Below are 18,941 nucleotides of genomic sequence, written 5' to 3' on the forward strand. Positions count from 1 at the left end.
GAATTCGAGTCCGTTGTCCCGACGTGACGTCGAACGTCAGTCGCCGCGGTCAGTTGTTGTTTTTCAACCTCAAGACCTGCAGTCTGTGCAGTCCCGACGTGATGTCGAACGTCAGTCGCCACAGTCTGTTGTTGTTTTTCAGCCTCAAGACTTTCAGTCTTTGCAGTCTCGACGTGACGTCGTTACCTCTGCTTTTGCTGCGGCTCCTTCGCATATTGATATAGCCTGTCAATCGTTGCCTCCTCGGCATGCTTCTCCGTGTCGCGGGACTTTGCCTTTGTCGGATGATGTTTCTTCGGATGAGGAAGTTGTTGATCCCCTTCCTGCTGATGTTCCTTTGGGGACTCTTTCGGATGGAGAGGAGCCTAGGGTTGCTCAGCGATCCCTTGACTTTAAAAAGATAATGCTTATCTTTAAGGATCTGTTTCCCGATCATTTTGTTTCTGCTGCTCCTCGTTCACCTCCATCTGAATTCACGCTGGGCGTGACTTCTTCGACTCCGTCGTTCACGAAGTTGGTGCGCTCTCGCTCTTCTAAGAGAGGTTTGCGTTTTTTGGGAGACTGGTTAATGTCCAGGAGGAATTTAGGGAAGTCCTCTTTTGCCTTTCCCCTTTCAAACTGGCTTCTCGTGCGAGCGTCTGGTATGACACGGGAGAAGTTCTCGGCTTGGGGGTGCCTGCCTCTGCCCAGGGAGACTTCTCAAGCCTTGTAGACTCTCCTCGTTGTCTGGCCATGAGACGCTCGAAGGTTTGCTGGTCCTCTACAGATCTGGATCATCTCCTTAAAGGAATTTTCCGTGCCTTCGAGGTTTTCAATTTTTTGGATTGGTCCCTGGGAGCCTTGAGTAGGAAAGTCTCGTCAGCGGACAGGGATGTCTCTATTCAGATAATGTCTTGCATGGACAAGGCAATAAGGGATGGCTCTAATGAACTAGCTGCTACGTTCACAGCAGGGGTTCTTAAGAAGAGAGAGACTCTGTGTTCTTTTCTTTCTGCAGGGGTCACTCCTTGTCAGAGGTCAGAACTTCTCTTTGCGCCCTTGTCTTCTGCTTTGTTCCCTCAACAGCTTATTAGAGATATCGCGGCGTCTCTTGTACAGAAGGACACTCATGATTTAATGGCCACGTCTGCTCGTAAGGCTTTACCTTCGTCTTCTCATGTCAGCAGACCTAAGTTTGACACGCCAGCGGCAAGGTTTATCCCTCCTTTTCGTGGCAGAGCTCCCAGTAGGGGAGGCTCTCGTGCCGATAGCAAGCGAGGCAAGAAGAGAGGATCTAAATCCTCACGTGGCAGAGTCTGACTGCCCACGTCCTCAGACAGCAGTAGGTGCCAGATTGACCAACTTCTGGCAGGCCTGGGAGAAGAGGGGTGCAGACCGGGAGTCTGTTTTGTTGCTGAAGGAGGGTTACAAAATTTTCTTTTGTACGAAGACCTCCTCTGGTGAAAGTTCCGATAGACCTCTCTCCCAGGTATCGAGAGGAGACAAAGAGACAGGCGTTACATCTTCAGGTGTCTCTGTTGTTAGAAAAGGGGGCGGTGGTGAAAGTCTCGGACCTTCAATCCCCAGGTTTTTACAACCGTCTCTTCCTGGTTCCGAAGAACACAGGAGGTTGGAGGCCGGTGCTGTATGTAAGTGCTCTCAACGTGTTTGTTGTAAAAACAAAGTTCACGATGGAGACCACCAAATCCGTTTTGGCAGCAGTCAGACTGGACTGGATGGTCTCTCTCGACTTGCAGGATGCGTACTTCCACATTCCGATACATCCAGATTCTCAACATTATCTGAGGTTTGTGTACAGGAAGGTGGTGTATCAATTCCGAGCACTGTGCTTCGGCCTCAGCCCTGCTCCTCTTGTTTTTACGAGGCTCATGCGAAATGTAGCGAAGTTCCTACATTTATCGGGGATCAGAGCCTCCCTGTATTTGGACGACTGGTTACTCAGAGCGTCGTCCCGTCATCGCTGTCTGCAGGACCTACAGTGGACTTTGGATCTTGCGAAAGAGTTAGGCCTCTTGGTGAACATGGAGAAGTCGCAACTGACTCCATCGCAGACCATTCTCTATTTGGGGATGGAGATACAGAGTCGAGTTTTTCGGGCTTTTCCGTCTGCCAACAGGATCGAGCAGGCTTTGCTCAAAGTCCGTCTCGTGCAAGAAAAAAACCGTTGCTCTGTGAGAGATTGGATGAGCCTCCTGGGGACTCTTTCGTCTCTGGAACAGTTTATCTCTCTAGGGAGACTCAACTTGCACCCTCTCCAGTTCCACCTAGGCATCCATTGGAACAAGGAGAAGACTTTAAGAGACGGTCTCGATTCCAATCTCCGATCCAGTCAAGACTTGTCTAGCTTGGTGGGACAGCAATATAAGACTTTGGGAAGGTCTTTCTCTGGCAGTCAAGAACCCAAACCATGTGTTGTTTTCAGATGCGTCGGATTTGGTTTGGGGGATGACTCTGGACAATCTGGAATGCTCGGGTCTTTGGTCCGCAGACCAGAGGAGTCTTCACATAAACTGCAAAGAGCTGTTAGCAGTCCATCTAGCGCTAAGGAGTTTCGAGAGTCTGATTCGAAACAAGGTGGTGGAGGTGAATGCAGACAATACCATGGCCTTGGCTTACATCTCGAAGCAAGGAGGCACTCCCTCCCACTCTCTTTTCGTCATCGCAAGGGACCTTCTCATTTGGTCAAAAGATCGAAACATCTCTCTTTTGACGAGGTTCGTCCAAGGGAAGTTGAATGTCTTGGCGGACTGTCTCAGTCGAAGAGGTCAGGTGATTCCTACGGAGTGGACGCTCCACAAGGATGTGTGCGAGAGACTTTGGATGACTTGGGGTCAACCCACCATCGATCTCTTTGCGACCTCGTTGACAAAAAGGCTCCCGACTTATTGCTCTCCGGTCCCAGATCCAGAGGCGGCCCATATAGACGCTTTTCTTCTGGACTGGTCTCACCTGGACGTTTATGCCTTTCCACCTTTCAAGATCCTAAACAAGGTGCTGCAGAAGTTCGCCTCTCACGAAGGAACCAGGTTGACGTTGGTTGCTCCCCTCTGGCCCGCGAGAGAGTGGTTCACAGAGGTACTTCTATGGCTGGTAGACGTTCCAAGAAGTCTGCCGTTGCGGATGGATCTCTTGCGACAGCCTCACGTAAAGAGATTTCATCAAAGCCTCCCCGCGCTTCGTCTAACTGCCTTCAGACTATCGAAAGACTCTCTAGAGCTCGAGGGTTTTCGAAGGAGGCAGCTAGAGCGATCGCGAGGGCTAGAAGATCCTCTACCATCAGGATCTATCAGTCTAAATGGGAGGTATTTAGAGACTGGTGCAAGTCCTCCTCTATTTCCTCTTCCAAGTGCCTCTGTAGCGCAGATTGCGGATTTTCTGCTTTATCTGAGAAACGGTCGCTCCCTCTCTGCATCCACCATTAAAGGCTACAGAAGCATGTTAGCTTCTGTTTTCAGGCATAGAGGTTTGGATCTTTCTAATAACAAAGATCTCCAAGACCTGCTTAAGTCTTTCGAGACTTCCAAGGAGCGTCATATTTCGACTCCTGCTTGGAACTTAGACGTGGTCCTACAGGTTTGGATCTTTCTAATAACAAAGATCTCCAAGACCTGCTTAAGTCTTTCGAGACTTCCAAGGAGCGTCATATTTCGACTCCTGCTTGGAACTTAGACGTGGTCCTACAGTTCCTTATGTCAGACAGGTTTGAACCGTTAAATTCAGCCTCCCTGAAGGATCTTACCCTCAAGACACTTTTTTTTGGTGAGCTTGGCTTCGGCGAAAAGGGTTAGTGAGATAAATGCTTTTAGCAAGAACATCGGCTTCTCCGCTAATAAAGCAGTATGTTCTCTTCAACTTGGTTTTTTGGCCAAGAATGAACTTCCGTCTCGTCCTTGGCCTAAATCATTTGAAATCCCCAGTCTTTCTGAGATTGTGGGGAATGAAGTTGAAAGAGTGCTGTGCCCCGTTAGAGCTCTTAAATTTTATTTATCCAGAACTAAACCGCTACGAGGTTGTTCAGAGGCTTTATGGTGCTCCGTTAAAAAGCCCTCTTTGCCCATGTCTAAGAATGCGTTGTCTTATTTTATTAGACTTTTGATTCAGGAGGCGCACACTCATTTAAGTGAGAAGGATCGTAATTTACTTAAAGTCAAGGCTCATGAAGTTAGAGCGATAGCAACTTCGGTAGCGTTTAAGCAAAATAGATCCCTTAAAAGTATTATGGACGCGACCTTTTGGAGAAGCAAGTCGGTGTTCGCTTCATATTACTTGAAAGATGTCCAGACTCTTTATGAGGACTGCTACACATTGGGACCATTCGTAGCAGCGAGTGCAGTAGTGGGTGAAGGTTCTACCACTACATTACCTTAATCCCAATATCTTTTTAATCTACTCTTGAAATTTTTAATCTTGTTTTGGGTTGTACGGGAGACTAAGAAGTCTTTCGCAATCTTTTTGATTTGGCGGGTGGTCAAAATATTGTTTCTTGAGAGCGCCCAGATTAAGGGTATTGATGAGGTCCTGTTATAGGGGTGTTCACCCTGGATATAGCAGCTCCTGGGAGTCTTTCAGCATCCTAAGAGGATGGCTGGGCTTCGTGAGGATAGCGGACTAATGAGGCAGAGTAATCATCAGAGTCAGCTTCTTTACCAGGTACCTATACTTAAGTTTGTTTTTTGAATATTTGTCAAAAACTCTTGAGCATATATGCCTTTATTGTTTTAATACTGGTCTCTACCCACCACCATGGGTGTGAATCAGCTATTTATATATTCACCGGCTAAGTTTAATATTTAAAAATGATATTTTCAATTTAAAATAAATTTTTGAATATACTTACCCGGTGAATATATAATATTAAAGGCCCTCCCTTCCTCCCCAATAGAGACCCTACGGACTGAGAAGAACTGGTTTGGTTGAGAAGTATATGCGGTATCTGGCCGATAGTTGGCGCTGGTGGGCACACCCGACAACCTTCATGGCGATCGCTCGCGAGTTTTTGGAATCTGTCGACCGTCGGAGACGTCAGCTATTTATATATTCACCGGGTAAGTATATTCAAAAATTTATTTTAAATTGAAAATATCATTTTACGATGATAACGTAAATTCATGGATTATAGATAAGTTTATGGTTGAAAGGTTGCTCATGAATGGCAGAGGCAAAGGATGGGACAATGCCTTAGACAGGGCAGTGTTCTAGAGACTGACCATATATACATATGATCAGCTCCAAAGGCCCCCTCTCCTTCAAGGGGTTAGGCATTGGCTGCTGAGGGCTCAAGAGGTAGACCTATAGGCTTCCCTAACCCCCATCCGTAGCTTACAAGGATGGTGAAGTTGCAGACACTATTAGAAATGTTGAACTTGACCAGGTTTTGAGTTTCCGTTTGACAGATTGCCAGGCGTGGATATTTTCAATAAGTATTCCAGGTTGGTTTGTGCTGTGTTTTAGTTTAGGTAAGGTTTCTATTTTAGGATCTTTCCCTTGCATACCCACCTACTAAATAGTGTGGATTCACCTAGGTCAGTGGTCCCAAGCATTTCAAACATTTATGGAATCCTTGACCCCTCATCAACCCCCACACATGTTAAAAAATAGATGAATATACAGTATAACATTAATAATAATTATTCCCTATACAATAATAGAAATTCCTTCTTCCATTTCCATGTTTATTTCCAGATAAAGTTCATGACAATTTTGCGTTATTCCTGCTTCAACATTTTTTTCTGTTTCTGTGCTAAACGTATTTGTCTCAATGAGAAAAACTTCATGAATAATATAGATACAGTAATATTAAACCCATTAACAATGAAAATCTCTTCTGCTTTCCCTTAGGCCAAGGCCAACAGAAGAAAGAGGAAGAGAAAGGGAGCTGCCCTCCTGGCCTCAGAGGGTTCCTTGATCAAAACATGAATATTCCTTTCCTGTAGCGAAGGTAATACCCCCCTGCCTCTCTCCCAAGGTTCTTCCTTGGTTTTGACTATTGTTGACGACTCCTGCAAGGATCTTGACCTAGATGAGTTATGGCTTGCCCTTGGTATTGATGGTGCCCCTTTGACGTAGATTCTAAGAATCGCAAGATTTCAAAATTATTCTCTTGCTGTTGATGCCCCTGCCTCTGTTCTACCTGTGGATGAGAACTGTATTAGTACCATTGGTTGTGTCTTTGCCTGCTGCTGCATAGGAGCTACTTTTAACCACTGCAGAGAGTTTGGCTATAGCTGAGAAACCCTCGACTTCAGTGATGGAGAAATGCCGGCCGCTGTCGTCTTTTGTAACAATGCCTGTCCCTTCACCTTCTTCCTTGCCTGCCGAGTCACTTCCTAATTCCTCTGTATGGTTTTGAGGGAGGATCAGCTCTATACTGAAACCCTATTACCGGTCAGGGGTTGAGGTATGAGACTGTAGGGCTCATACCCATTGCTCCTGTACCAAATCTTTCCTGAGATCTGACAAGTGGTGTTATTCGGGACATAGGGCCTTGCTCTCGTTCCCCTCCTGACGAGGGCTGTTCAAAGGAGGCCTCTGCGACCCATTCACCAATCACACAATCTTCCAGATGACCACGAGGTGCCCTGATGAGTTCTCTGGAGGTGGTAGAATTCTCATACCATTCTTCTGGATCATGAGCTAAGAGCACCTTCCCCCATGCTTACGTGTGAAGAAGGCTGCTCATCATTCCTGGTCTTTGTTAGGTAATCTTTCTCCTACACGAGTGCTATGATCTCTACGAGATAATGATCCAAAAGACGAAGGGTCACCAGCGCAATCATTTAGGGATTCATGATTTCCCCTATGATCACGATCGCATTTAGCCCCGTTTCTATGCACACAATTGTTCCCGTGAACACAATCACTGCCACAATAAAGATCTTTACGTTCACAATCTCCACTACATGCACAATCACCGAAAGACGCAAGTTCACCCAGATGCTCATGCTCGTTGGAAACTTAGTGTGCAAGAGAACCAGCATAAGAACGAACTTCATGTGCAAGAGAGCTGGTATGAAAACAAACATCTCTACAATCACCAGAGCCAGCACATGCCCATTCCCTTCCCTGAACATGAGACTCGGCATGTGCAAGAGACTCGGCACATTCATGATCACCTCCATGCACACAATCATTTCCAAGACTATGTAAGCCAGCACTTGCACTAGAACAAGAACAATCACCTCCACATACACAAGAACTGGTACAAGCACCACACTATAATGTCCATGATCTCTGACTTCTGAACGTTTAACCGATAGCAAAATGTCAGGTTCACTATAGATAGTAGATTGTAGATAGTAGATTGTCCAGGACACCAGCCACCTGTTGAGATACTACTGCTAGAGAATTATTGGGTCCTTTGACTGACCAGACAGTACAAAATTGGATCCCTCTCTCTGGTTACATCTCATTTTATCCCTTGCATGCACATACACCGAATAGTCTGGCCTATTCTTTCCACATTCTCCTCTGTCCTCACACACTTGACAACACTGAGATTACCAAACAATTCCTTTTTGCTCAAGGTTTAACTACTGCATTGTAATTATTAAGTACCTACTGTCATCTTGGTAAGGGTAAAGGAGACTCTTTAGCTATGGTAAGCAGCTCTTCTAAGAGGACACTCCAAAATCAAACCATTGTTCTCCAGTCTTGGGTACTGCAATAGCCTCTGTACCATGGTCCTCCACTGTCTTGGAGTAAAGTTCTCTTGCCTGAGGATACACTCAAGCACACTATTCTATCTTGTTTTTCTTCCTCTTATTTTATAGTTTATATATGAAAGATCTATTTTAATGTTGTTACTGTTCTTAGAATATTTTATTTTAATTTTTCATTGCTTCTCTTTTAGTGTATTTATTTTGTTGTTTCCTGTCCTCACTAGGGTATTTTTCCTTGTTGGAGCCCTTGGGGTTGTAACATCTTGCTTTTCCAACTAGGGTTGTAGCTTACCTAGTAATAATGATGATAAGGCTCCTTACCTTGAATTATGCATTGAGACAACGCTGTTTATCCCCTTATGCTCTGTTACTGAATGATTAGTTTGAAAGTAAATTCGAAGACTTTAATAACTTAGGAAGTCTCATAATGGGAGGTCCAAGAGTGAGAAGAAGCCTGAACACCTGGTACCCTGCAAATCTGATTTACCCGAAGTCCAATCACTTGTTCTTCACAGTCTCATCGGAAACCTGATCAACGAGACTTTCCAACCAACTGAAAGTGGTTTGATTTTCAGGACTTATCCACAGATCTAGACATGTCAGACACTAATAACTCTTCCAGGCAGAGAGATCGCGCCTCCCAATGAGAGTTGTTGAAACAACATTGCAAGAAGGAACAGGGAAAGCTATTTCCAGGAGCTAGCTCTCAGCACTCTTTGGCGTGGAGAGAGCGTACTTCACATTGGCAAACGAATGGGCAAACTGGGTCTTGAAAAGGGGAGATGCAGTTACAGGGAGATTCTCATGTCAAGTAGCACAAGAGTCAGCTCTCCCACAGGAATGCACTGATACTGGACATAACACTGCTCTTCCTGCAGAAGAAGGTTGAGAGTACCGTCGATAATTGGTGGAAGGAGAGTCACGACTTACTAATCCACAGAGCAGTAACTTTCTAGGGCCATGGACCTACAAGTTCATCTGGCCTAAAAGCTTTTTAGTCTCAACCATTCAAGTCAGTGCCGAAGAAGCCAATGGCAAATCCCAATTTGAGATTTGTGGTACCAGGACTTCCTCTTCCCCCACTTTCAATCTCTACCTGGCAGAGCCAGGAAAAGAGGTAGAGATAGAAGAGGAGAAGGTACCATTGAGATTGGTGACCTTCCCCCCTGCAGCTGTTGGGGCATTAGACAACGTGGCAGTGACACGACAAAGGGAAGTGGGTGGTGGAAGTCTCACGGGATAGGTACTGCCTACCTTTTACCATCTCTCATCCTCCGCTCACTCGCTTTCCATTCCCAATGTACCCTCCTGAATTGCCAAGGGTTCTAGTCCTCGCTTTGGAGGTGAAGGCGATGATGGAGAAAAATGCGCCAAAACACATCCTATGTGGGTCTTCTGGCTTCTATAGGTGACTATTCCTGGTGAGGAAGTCCCCTGGTGAACGGAGACCAGGCATCGATCTCTCCTCTGAATAAGTTTGTTCAGCAAACCCGATTGAAGATGGAGATGAAAAGCATATTACTGTACAGCCTTCAGGAAGGATGCCTTCATGCCTTCCATCGACCTCAGTGATGTATATTTCCAAATATCAAACCACCAATCAGACAGAAAGTACATTTGCTTCATCTTCCAGGTAGTCGTGTAATTCAAATTCCTGTACTTCTGACTGTTGGCTGTTGTCCAAGTGTTCACTCGAATGTTCGTGCTGGTCTCAGCTTGGGCCCACTCGAACAGGATTCACTTACTGTATTGCTATAGCTCGATGATTGGTCGATCCTGTCGTCATCGAGGATACAGTTACTTCAGTATATGGACAAACTTCACACCTTTTGCCAAGATCTAGAGATTGTGATCAATCTGAAAAAGTCAAGGTTTACACCTAAGAGGTTGAGGGAGTACCTGTGGATGTTGATAAACATGGCAGCAGCAAAAGTCTTTCCTTCAGACAGTCGCATCAACAGACTCAAAAGAGGTAGTGCAACAGTTCTTGTTTGTTTAGCAGCTTCAAGCTCAGCAGTGACAACATCTTCTAGGACCTCTGTCCTTGCTAGAGAAGTTTGTGCCACATGGGCGCTTTGACCAGAGATTGCTTCAGTGGTGCCTAAAGGAACACTGGTCAGCAGCTCCCGACTCCCCACAACTTCTAGTGCCTGTGGAACAAAACTTTTCTCCGAATAATTCTTCATTTATGCTAATAAACTCAACTAAGAATAATTCTAGGGGCGTATATAGCAGACTTGAGAATAAAAACTTGCTTGTGTGAAAATGTTTACTCCCGAAAACAACTGGGGAAATCGCAACATTCATCATTAAGAACATTAGGGGAGATTCACAGAAATAAATAGAATTTTAATAATAAAATCTCTTGTTTCTTTATGCACCTGATGTTTATTTACATAACCATCCTCTTCCCTAATAACTCATAGTATCAAGATGAGGAATAATGTTAGACTTTGAAACTGAAAACCATTCTACCCTACACTGCAATCTGGGCTCCTTACCACTTAAGGGCATGTATTTGTTGATGTGAAAGAAAATGGGACAATGTTGAAATTTTAACAAATTTATGCAGAAACATCAATTAAACTGTGCTTCTAGTGAAAAAACTATATGATCAACAAGGGTGTATAGAAATAATAAATTTTATTATGAAAAATCTATTTTTCAATATTTAACTTAGCCGGTGATTATAATAGCTGCAGCTCTGCTGCTCGACAGAAAACTCTACGGAAAAAATCCGCCAGCGATCGCTATGCAGCGCCATCTGTCGTCCAAGTACCCAGTACTCATTGTAAACAAAGAACTCAATTTTCTCTCTGTCGTGCTACCGGCAAGACCTACTAATTCGCTGTTGCTAACTGGATTTGTTTTCACAACTATTTGGTGAAGTACACTTTTCTAGTTTTGAGCTTTCGCTGTGCAGGCTTTCTCTTCAATAAATCCTTGCATTCTTTTTTTGATATCGGATTATTTGTTGATGACTTTGGATAGTTTTTGAATTCGCCTTTGACCAATTCAAAATGGCTGACCCTTCTCAAGTCCCAAAATTCAGGAAGTGTAATGCTAGGGACTGTTCAAGGCGTCTTCCGAAGGCCTCTATCGATCCTCACACCGTTTATTCCAATTGTCGGGATAAAACCTGTCAATTGGAAGATCGATGTGAGGAATGCGTTGGGCTTTCGGAATTCGATTTTATCGAATTCCAAAAATATACACGTAGGCTAGAGAGAGATAGAGTCAGGAGAAGTTCATCTCGTTCTGTTGATTTTTCCTCTCCTCATGCCCCACAACCTATTCCTTCCCCTGTAGTGGTTGCTCCTAATCCCCCTTCTGGCACTCAGGAACCTTCGATGGCTGATATGATGCGTGCCATCCAAGCTCTGGGTGAGAGAGTTGAGTCCCTGGCTAGTGACCGTAACCAGCTCATGGCGGACGTCAAGGAGCTGAAGTGTAAAAGTGCAGTGGGAAGTGATAAAGTGAGTGATAGTGTTGTGGATAGTGTTGCGCTTGAGGGTTCGTCTGTTCGTGCCTGTCGTCCTCCTAGTCCGGGACCTCTTGCAAGCTCCCAAGTCCAGGGGAGAAGCAATGTCGTACGACCAATGGGTTCGAGAGGCTTTAATCAGCGAACAGACGTTCCCTCCGTGGTTTCGGGCGTATCTACCCAAGATCGCCCCACCCACACAAAGACGAGAGCCCATTTATTCCTCGTCTGCGGAAGAGGTTTCTCGCAAGAAGCCATGGACCAAGGTCTCACGACCGCTTAAGCGCAAGTCGGTCCCTTCCGCGCAAGCCACTGGGTCAGTTCGGACTCGCTGCAGTCTTCCGATGACTGCTCACCTCCTAAGAGAGGAAAAGCGGTACCGCCGCAGACAGTTACACCGTCTGTCGCCGCACCTGCTCCTGCAGACCCCAAGTGGTCTTTGCTGCAGAACATGCAGTCACAATTAACGTCTCTGATGCAGGACTTTCGTGCGGAGAAGGTTGCTGCTGCACCAGCCTCTTGCCTACAACCAACCACACACTCGGTTGTGCGTCCTGTGGACGCTGAGGCAACCTTCTTGCGCACTCCAGTTGAGAGAGTTCCGCCACCCATGCGTTCCAGTGTACCCTGCCAGCCGCATGTTGACGTTCAGCGACGCACGGAGCCTTCCGTTGACGTTCGCGAGACACAACAACAGTCAGAGTTGTTTTGTTTTGACGCGGTGCGTCAACCTCCGCAACCCAGTGTGGTTGCCACTGCTCACCCGCATCAGGCTAGACAGTCTGGAGTAGACGCTGTGCGTCCCCGCGCTGCTATGGTTGTTGCCAGCTCACAGAATGGGCAACAGTTCCATGACGTTGCGTCCGGTTCAGTCACGCGTGCACCCGTGCGACCGGACTCGGCTAACCAGCCGTTACCTACTCCATTGCCGCTTCCTCCTCAATACTCGGATGATGGACTTTCGGATGATGATGGTGCCGCTCACGTTGATGAACCACATTCGGATCTTGACGAGCCGAAGTCCACGCAACCCTATTTGGACTTTAGAAAAGTTCTAGCTCTGTTCAAAGAGATGTTTCCGGACCAGTTTGTGTCTGTGGCTCCGCGCTCTCCTCCGTCAGAGTTTGTATTAGGTATGCCGTCATCCTCGCCTGCCTTTACTAGACTCGTCCTCGCACGCTCGTCCAAGAGAGCTTTACGAGTGGTAGGAGAATGGATGCAGGCCAAAAAGAGTCTAGGGAAGACAGCCTTTATGTTTCCCCCTGCTAAACTCTCTTCTAAATCGAGCGTCTGGTATGCCACGGGAGAAGTTCTCGGCTTGGGAGTTCCTGCCTCTGCCCAGGGCGACTTCTCAAGTCTTGTAGACTCTCCCCGCAGGCTAGCCATGAGACGCTCGAAAATATGTTGGTCATCTTCGGACCTAGACCACCTTTTGAAAGGGTTATTTAGAGCCTTTGAGGTCTTCAACTTTTTAGACTGGTGTCTGGGAGCTTTAAGCAGGAAGATCTCTCCGTCAGAGAAGGAAACTTCCTTGCTCATCATGTCCTGCATGGACAAGGCCATACGTGACGGGTCTAGTGAGCTTGCTGCATCGTTCGTATCCGGAGTCCTCAAGAAGCGTGAGAACCTTTGCTCTTTCCTGTCAGCTGGAGTGACACCTTGTCAAAGATCCGAACTTCTGTTTGCTCCTCTTTCTAAGTGCCTCTTTCCAGAGGACTTGATTAAGGAGATTGCTGCTTCTTTGATACAGAAGGACACTCATGACCTGGTTGCGTCCTCTGCTCGCAAAGCCACCCCTTTGCCTACCTTGTCAGCTAGACCAAGGATGGACACTCCAGCGTCCCGATTTATTCCGCCCTTTCGTGGCAGAGCCTCCAGCAGAGGAGGTGCTCGTGCCGAAGGGAGACGTGGAAAGAAGAAAGGAACCAAGTCCTTTAAAGGCAGAGTCTGACTGCCAGCTTCTTCAGACAGCAGTGGGAGCCAGACTCAAGAACTTCTGGCAGACCTGGGAGAAGAGAGGCGCAGATGCACAATCTGTGAAGTTGCTCAGAGAGGGGTACAAGATCCCGTTTGTACGAAAACCCCCTCTAGCAACGTCTCCCATCGATCTCTCTCCCAGGTACAGAGAGGAAGACAAGAGACGAGCATTGAAACAAGAGGTGTCTCTCTTACTAGAAAAGGGAGCGGTAGTCAAAGTCCTGGACCATCAAACCCCGGGCTTCTACAACCGTCTCTTCTTAGTGGCAAAGAAGACAGGAGGGTGGAGGCCGGTGCTAGACGTCAGTGCGCTGAATGTCTTTGTCACAAAGCAGACGTTCTCCATGGAGACCACAAAGTCCGTTCTAGCAGCGGTCAGAAGGGAAGACTGGATGGTCTCTTTAGACCTAAGGGACGCATACTTCCACGTCCCCATCCACCCAGACTCCCAACCTTTTCTGAGATTTGTTTACGAAAAGGTTGTCTACCAGTTTCAAGCCCTGTGCTTTGGCCTAAGCACAGCTCCTCTTGTGTTTACGAGGCTGATGAGGAATGTAGCCAAATTCCTTCATTTAGCGGACATCCGAGCCTCCCTCTATTTGGACGACTGGCTTCTAAGAGCTTCTTCCAGTCGTCGCTGTCTGAAGGATCTAAAGTGGACTCTAGATCTGACCAAGGAATTGGGTCTCCTTGTCAATATGGAAAAGTCTCAAGTGGTCCCATCCCAAACTATTGTGTATTTAGGGATGGAGATTCACAGTCTAGCTTTTCGGGCTTTTCCGTCGGCCCCCAGAACGAGCCAAGCCCAGTTATGCATCCAGAACATGCTGAAGAAGGAACGGTGTTCAGTCAGGCAGTGGATGAGTCTGATAGGGACACTATCATCCCTGGAACAGTTCGTATCGTTGGGAAGACTACACCTCCGTCCTCTTCAATATCACCTAGCTGTTTACTGGAAAAAGGACAAGACGCTAGAAGCGGTCTCGATCCCCATTTCCGAGAAGATGAAGTCTTGCCTGACTTGGTGGAAGGACAGTATCAGCCTCAGAGAGGGTCTGCCCCTGGCTGTTTAGACTCCCAACCACGTTCTCTTCTCGGACGCATCGGACACAGGCTGGGGCGCGACATTAGACGGTCGGGAATGCTCGGGAACTTGGAACTCGAGTCAAAGGACCTCCTCACCTGGTCAAAAGGTCTAAACATTTCGCTAGTAACGAGGTTCATCCAAGGCAGCTTGAATGTCATGGCAGATTGCCTCAGTCGAAAGGGACAAATCATTCCAACAGAATGGACCCTACACAAGGATGTGTGCAAGAGACTTTGGGCCACATGGGGCCAGCCAACCATAGATCTCTTCGCAACCTCGATGACCAAGAGGCTCCCAATATATTGCTCACCAATCCCGGACCCAGCAGCAGTTCATATAGATGCCTTTCTCCTAGATTGGTCACATCTAGACCTATATGCATTCCCCCCGTTCAAGATTGTCAACAAGGTACTGCAGAAGTTCGCCTCTCACGAAGGGACAAGGTTGACGTTAGTTGCTCCCCTCTGGCCCGCGAGAGAATGGTTCACCGAGGTACTTCGATGGCTAGTGGACGTTCCCAGAACGCTTCCTCTAAGGGTGGACCTTCTACGTCAGCCACACGTAAAGAAGGTACACCAAGGCCTCCACGCTCTTCGTCTGACTGCCTTCAGACTATCGAAAGACTCTCGAGAGCTAGAGGCTTTTCGAAGGAGGCAGCCAGGGCGATTGCTAGAGCAAGGAGGACATCCACCCTTAGAGTCTACCAATCGAAGTGGGAAGTCTTCCGAAACTGGTGCAAGTCAGTATCAGTATCCTCGACCAGTACCTCTGTAACTCAAATAGCTGACTTCCTTTTATACCTGAGGAAAGAACGATCTCTTTCAGCTCCCACTATCAAGGGTTACAGAAGCATGTTGGCATCAGTCTTCCGTCACAGAGGCTTAGATCTTTCCAACAACAAAGATCTACAGGACCTCCTTAAGTCTTTTGAGACCACGAAGGAGCGTCGTTTGGCTACACCTGGTTGGAATTTAGACGTGGTACTAAGATTCCTCATGTCAGAAAGGTTCGAGCCGCTACAATCAGCCTCCTTTAAAGATCTCACTTTAAAGACTCTTTTCCTGGTTTGCTTAGCCACAGCTAAAAGAGTCAGTGAGATTCACGCCTTCAGCAGGAACATCGGATTTTCATCTGAAACGGCTACATGTTCTCTACAACTTGGTTTTCTAGCCAAAAACGAGCTACCTTCTCGTCCTTGGCCGAAATCGTTCGATATTCCAAGCCTATCAAATATGGTTGGAAATGAACTAGAAAGAGTCTTATGCCCTGTGAGAGCTCTTAAGTTCTATTTAAGACGAACTAAACCTTTACGAGGACAGTCAGAAGCTTTATGGTGTTCAGTTAAGAAACCATCTTTGCCTATGTCAAAGAATGCTTTATCCTATTTTATCAGACTGTTAATACGAGAAGCTCATTCACATCTGAGTGAAGAAGACCAAGCTTTGCTGAAGGTAAGGACACATGAAGTTAGAGCTGTCGCAACTTCAGTGGCCTTTAAACAAAATAGATCTCTGCGAAGTATAATGGACGCAACCTATTGGAGAAGCAAGTCAGTGTTCGCGTCTTTTTATCTTAAGGATGTCCAGTCTCTTTACGAGAACTGCTACACTCTGGGACCATTCGTAGCAGCGAGTGCAGTAGTGGGTGAGGGCTCAACCACTACATTCCCCTAATTCCATAACCTTTTTAATCTTTCTCTTGAAATGTTTTTTATTGTTGTTTTTGGGTTGTCCGGAAGGCTAAGAAGCCTTTCGCATCCTGGTTGATTTGGCGGGTGGTCAAATTCTTTTCTTGAGAAACGCCTAGATTAAAGGTTTTGATGAGGTCATGTGGTATGGGTTGCAACCCTTGATACTTCAGATCCTAGGGGTCGCTCAGCATCCTAAGAGGATCGCGAGGCTCCGTAAGGAAGACGTACTTAAAAAGGCAGAGTAATTGTTCAAGTCGACTTCCTTACCAGGTACCTATTTATTTTATTTTTGTTATTTTGATAACTTCTAAAATGAAATAAAAAATCCTTAGCTCATAATAATGTAAACATTTATTGCTGGTCTCTACCCACCCCCCTGGGTGTGAATCAGCTATTATAATCACCGGCTAAGTTAAATATTGAAAAATGTTATTTTGATAATAAAATAAATTTTTGAATATACTTACCCGGTGATTATACAGTGGAACCTCTACATACGAATTTAATCCGTTCCAGAACCAACTTCGGATGTAGAAATTGATCGGATGTCGAAACGAATTTTCCCATAAGAATACATTGAAATAGGATTAATCCGTGGTTGAGCCCAAAAACCTATGATAACTTCTTAATAAACTACTACACATACCTTTCCCATGAGAATAATGAACACTAAATTAGATAATAGACATGTAAATAAGAAGAATAGACATGTAAATAAGAAGAATTAGCAAAAAATGATAAATAAGAAACGGGTTTTTAGCGTCACTTTACCTTAGAAACTCCAGCGCAGGTGTTGTTCGTCTTCGCTACGCAGAGAGGAGAGAGGAGATGGACGGACGGCGAGGAGGTAGAGAGGTTAACTACGATAAACGTAACACTACCGTAACTTATTCTAACTTACACTAAGTGAACTTTAACATAACTTAGCTTATTTTTTTTTTATTTTTATATTTTATATTTTTTTTTACATTTTCTTTTTTTCATTTTGATGATTACGTAATTTTAATCACTATCACTTACATTTAAGATTGACTGAATTTCTTTTGCTTCACTCTTTTCCGTTTTCTGTGTTTCACTTTCTTCCTCTTCACTCTTTGCCGTTTTCTTCAGTTCACTTACATCCTCTTCATCGCGAGTTCGCTTCGCAGTTTTTTTAAAGAAAGCATCGATAGATAATTGCTTCGTACGGCTTTTCAGAATGTTTCGAAAGTGCGTTAGGCAAACATCATCGAATTGAGAAACTACACGACAAACCTGCAATTTCTTTGGATGGTATTTGTCGATGAAGTCGACCACGTCTTGATATTTTCCTAACACCTCTTTTATTTGCGCTGAACCTAACACATGTTCTACCTCCTCGCTCTCTTCCTCGTCATCACTCATGTGCTCCGACATAGCATGGAGTTCCTTGAGCTCATCCGTCGTCAGTTCGTCGTGATGTTCGGCGACGAGTTCCGTAACGTCATCTGCGTCGACCTCCAGACCCATGGACTTGCCAAGGGAGACGATTTCCTCTACGGCTTCCGCTGCACCGACCACGGGATCAGGTTCGGGGTCAAAACCCTCGAAATCTCGGGGAGAAACTGCATCAGGCCACAGCTTCTTCCATGCAGAATTGAGGGTCCGTCGAGTTAATCCCACCCAAGCCTGATCAATGATCTTTAAGCAGTGCACGATATTGAAGTGGCCCCTCCAAAATTCACGCAAAGTTAAGTTGGTGCTTTGCGTGACATTAAAGCACTGCTTGAATAAGTGCTTGGTGTACAGCTTCTTAAAATTAGAGATGACTTGCTGGTCCATGGGCTGGAGGATAGAGGTGGTATTTGGTGGAAGATACAGCACCTTTATGAACTTGAATTCATCGAAGATATCATCTTCAAGTCCGGGGGGGTGAGCGGGTGCATTGTCAAGGCATAGCAGGCACTTTAAAGGCAATTTCTGCTCATGAAGATACTTCTTCACAGAAGGACCGAAAACTTGGTTTACCCATTGCACAAAGAATTGCCTAGTGACCCAGGCCTTCGAGTTGGATCGCCAGAAAACATGAAGCTGATCCTTATCGACGTTGTGTGCTTTAAAGGCCCTAGGGTTCTCCGAATGGTAAACAAGCAAGGGCTTGACTTTAAAGTCCCCGCTAGCGTTGGCACATAGAGCAAGAGTCAACCGATCCTTCATTGGCTTATGCCCAGGCAATTTCTTCTCTTCAGCAGTGATGTAGGTTCGACTCGGCATCTTCTTCCAAAACAGCCCGGTTTCATCACAATTGAACACCTGCTGCTCTACGTAGCCTTCTTCCTTTACGATATTTTCAAATTTCTTAACAAAGTCAGTTGCAGCCTTTGTGTCCGCACTAGCAGCCTCTCCGTGGCAAACAACTGAATGAATCCCGGACCGTTTCTTAAATTTCTCGAACCAGCCACGAGATGCCTTGAAATCATCTGAGGAAGGCTCGGTTGAACTCTCCCCAGCATCACCCACAGAGCTCTCCTCCTTCAAGTCCGTAAAGATGGCGTGCGCCTTCTCGCAGATAACGGTTTCGGTGATGGTGTCGCCAACGATCTCTCTATCCTTAATCCACACTAGTAGAAGTCGTTCCATCTCTTCTATGATAGGGGTACGGCGTTTGGAAATGATGGTGATCCCCTTAGAAGGTTTCACTGCTTTAATAGCTTCCTTCTGTTTAAGGATTGTCGAGATCGTCGACATATTACGGCCATACTGTTTAGCAAGTTCACTCACGCGGATGCCACGCTCATGTTTTTCAATAATTTCCTGCTTAATTTCTATAGAAAGCATTTCCTTCTTCCTTTTCTCACCACTACCACTACCACTGACAAAACTAAGCCTTTTTGGACCCATGATTTACGTAAATTATCGTTAATGGATGCACGTAAAAAATCACGATTAATTCACAGTTAATATCACAACGCAAAGAGCACAACCGCACGAAGCCGACGAGAACAGAGGACTGACCCAAGCCGCGCTAATTGAGCGTCCCTCCGAGGTCGATGTGCTGCCTTCTATCGGCGGAAATAAAAAACACTTCAG

At 45.9% G+C, this 18,941-nt stretch overlaps 1 protein-coding gene across 1 annotated transcript in view; it reads left to right on the forward strand.

The window, feature by feature from the left end:
- The window catches only part of Taf5 (TATA-box binding protein associated factor 5), a 570,605-nt gene that overhangs the window by 58,984 nt on the left and 492,680 nt on the right, over positions 1 to 18,941 (forward strand). The window lies entirely within an intron of this gene.

The sequence above is a fragment of the Palaemon carinicauda genome, chromosome 44 (assembly GCF_036898095.1).
Source record: "Palaemon carinicauda isolate YSFRI2023 chromosome 44, ASM3689809v2, whole genome shotgun sequence".
Classification (NCBI taxonomy): domain Eukaryota; kingdom Metazoa; phylum Arthropoda; class Malacostraca; order Decapoda; family Palaemonidae; genus Palaemon; species Palaemon carinicauda.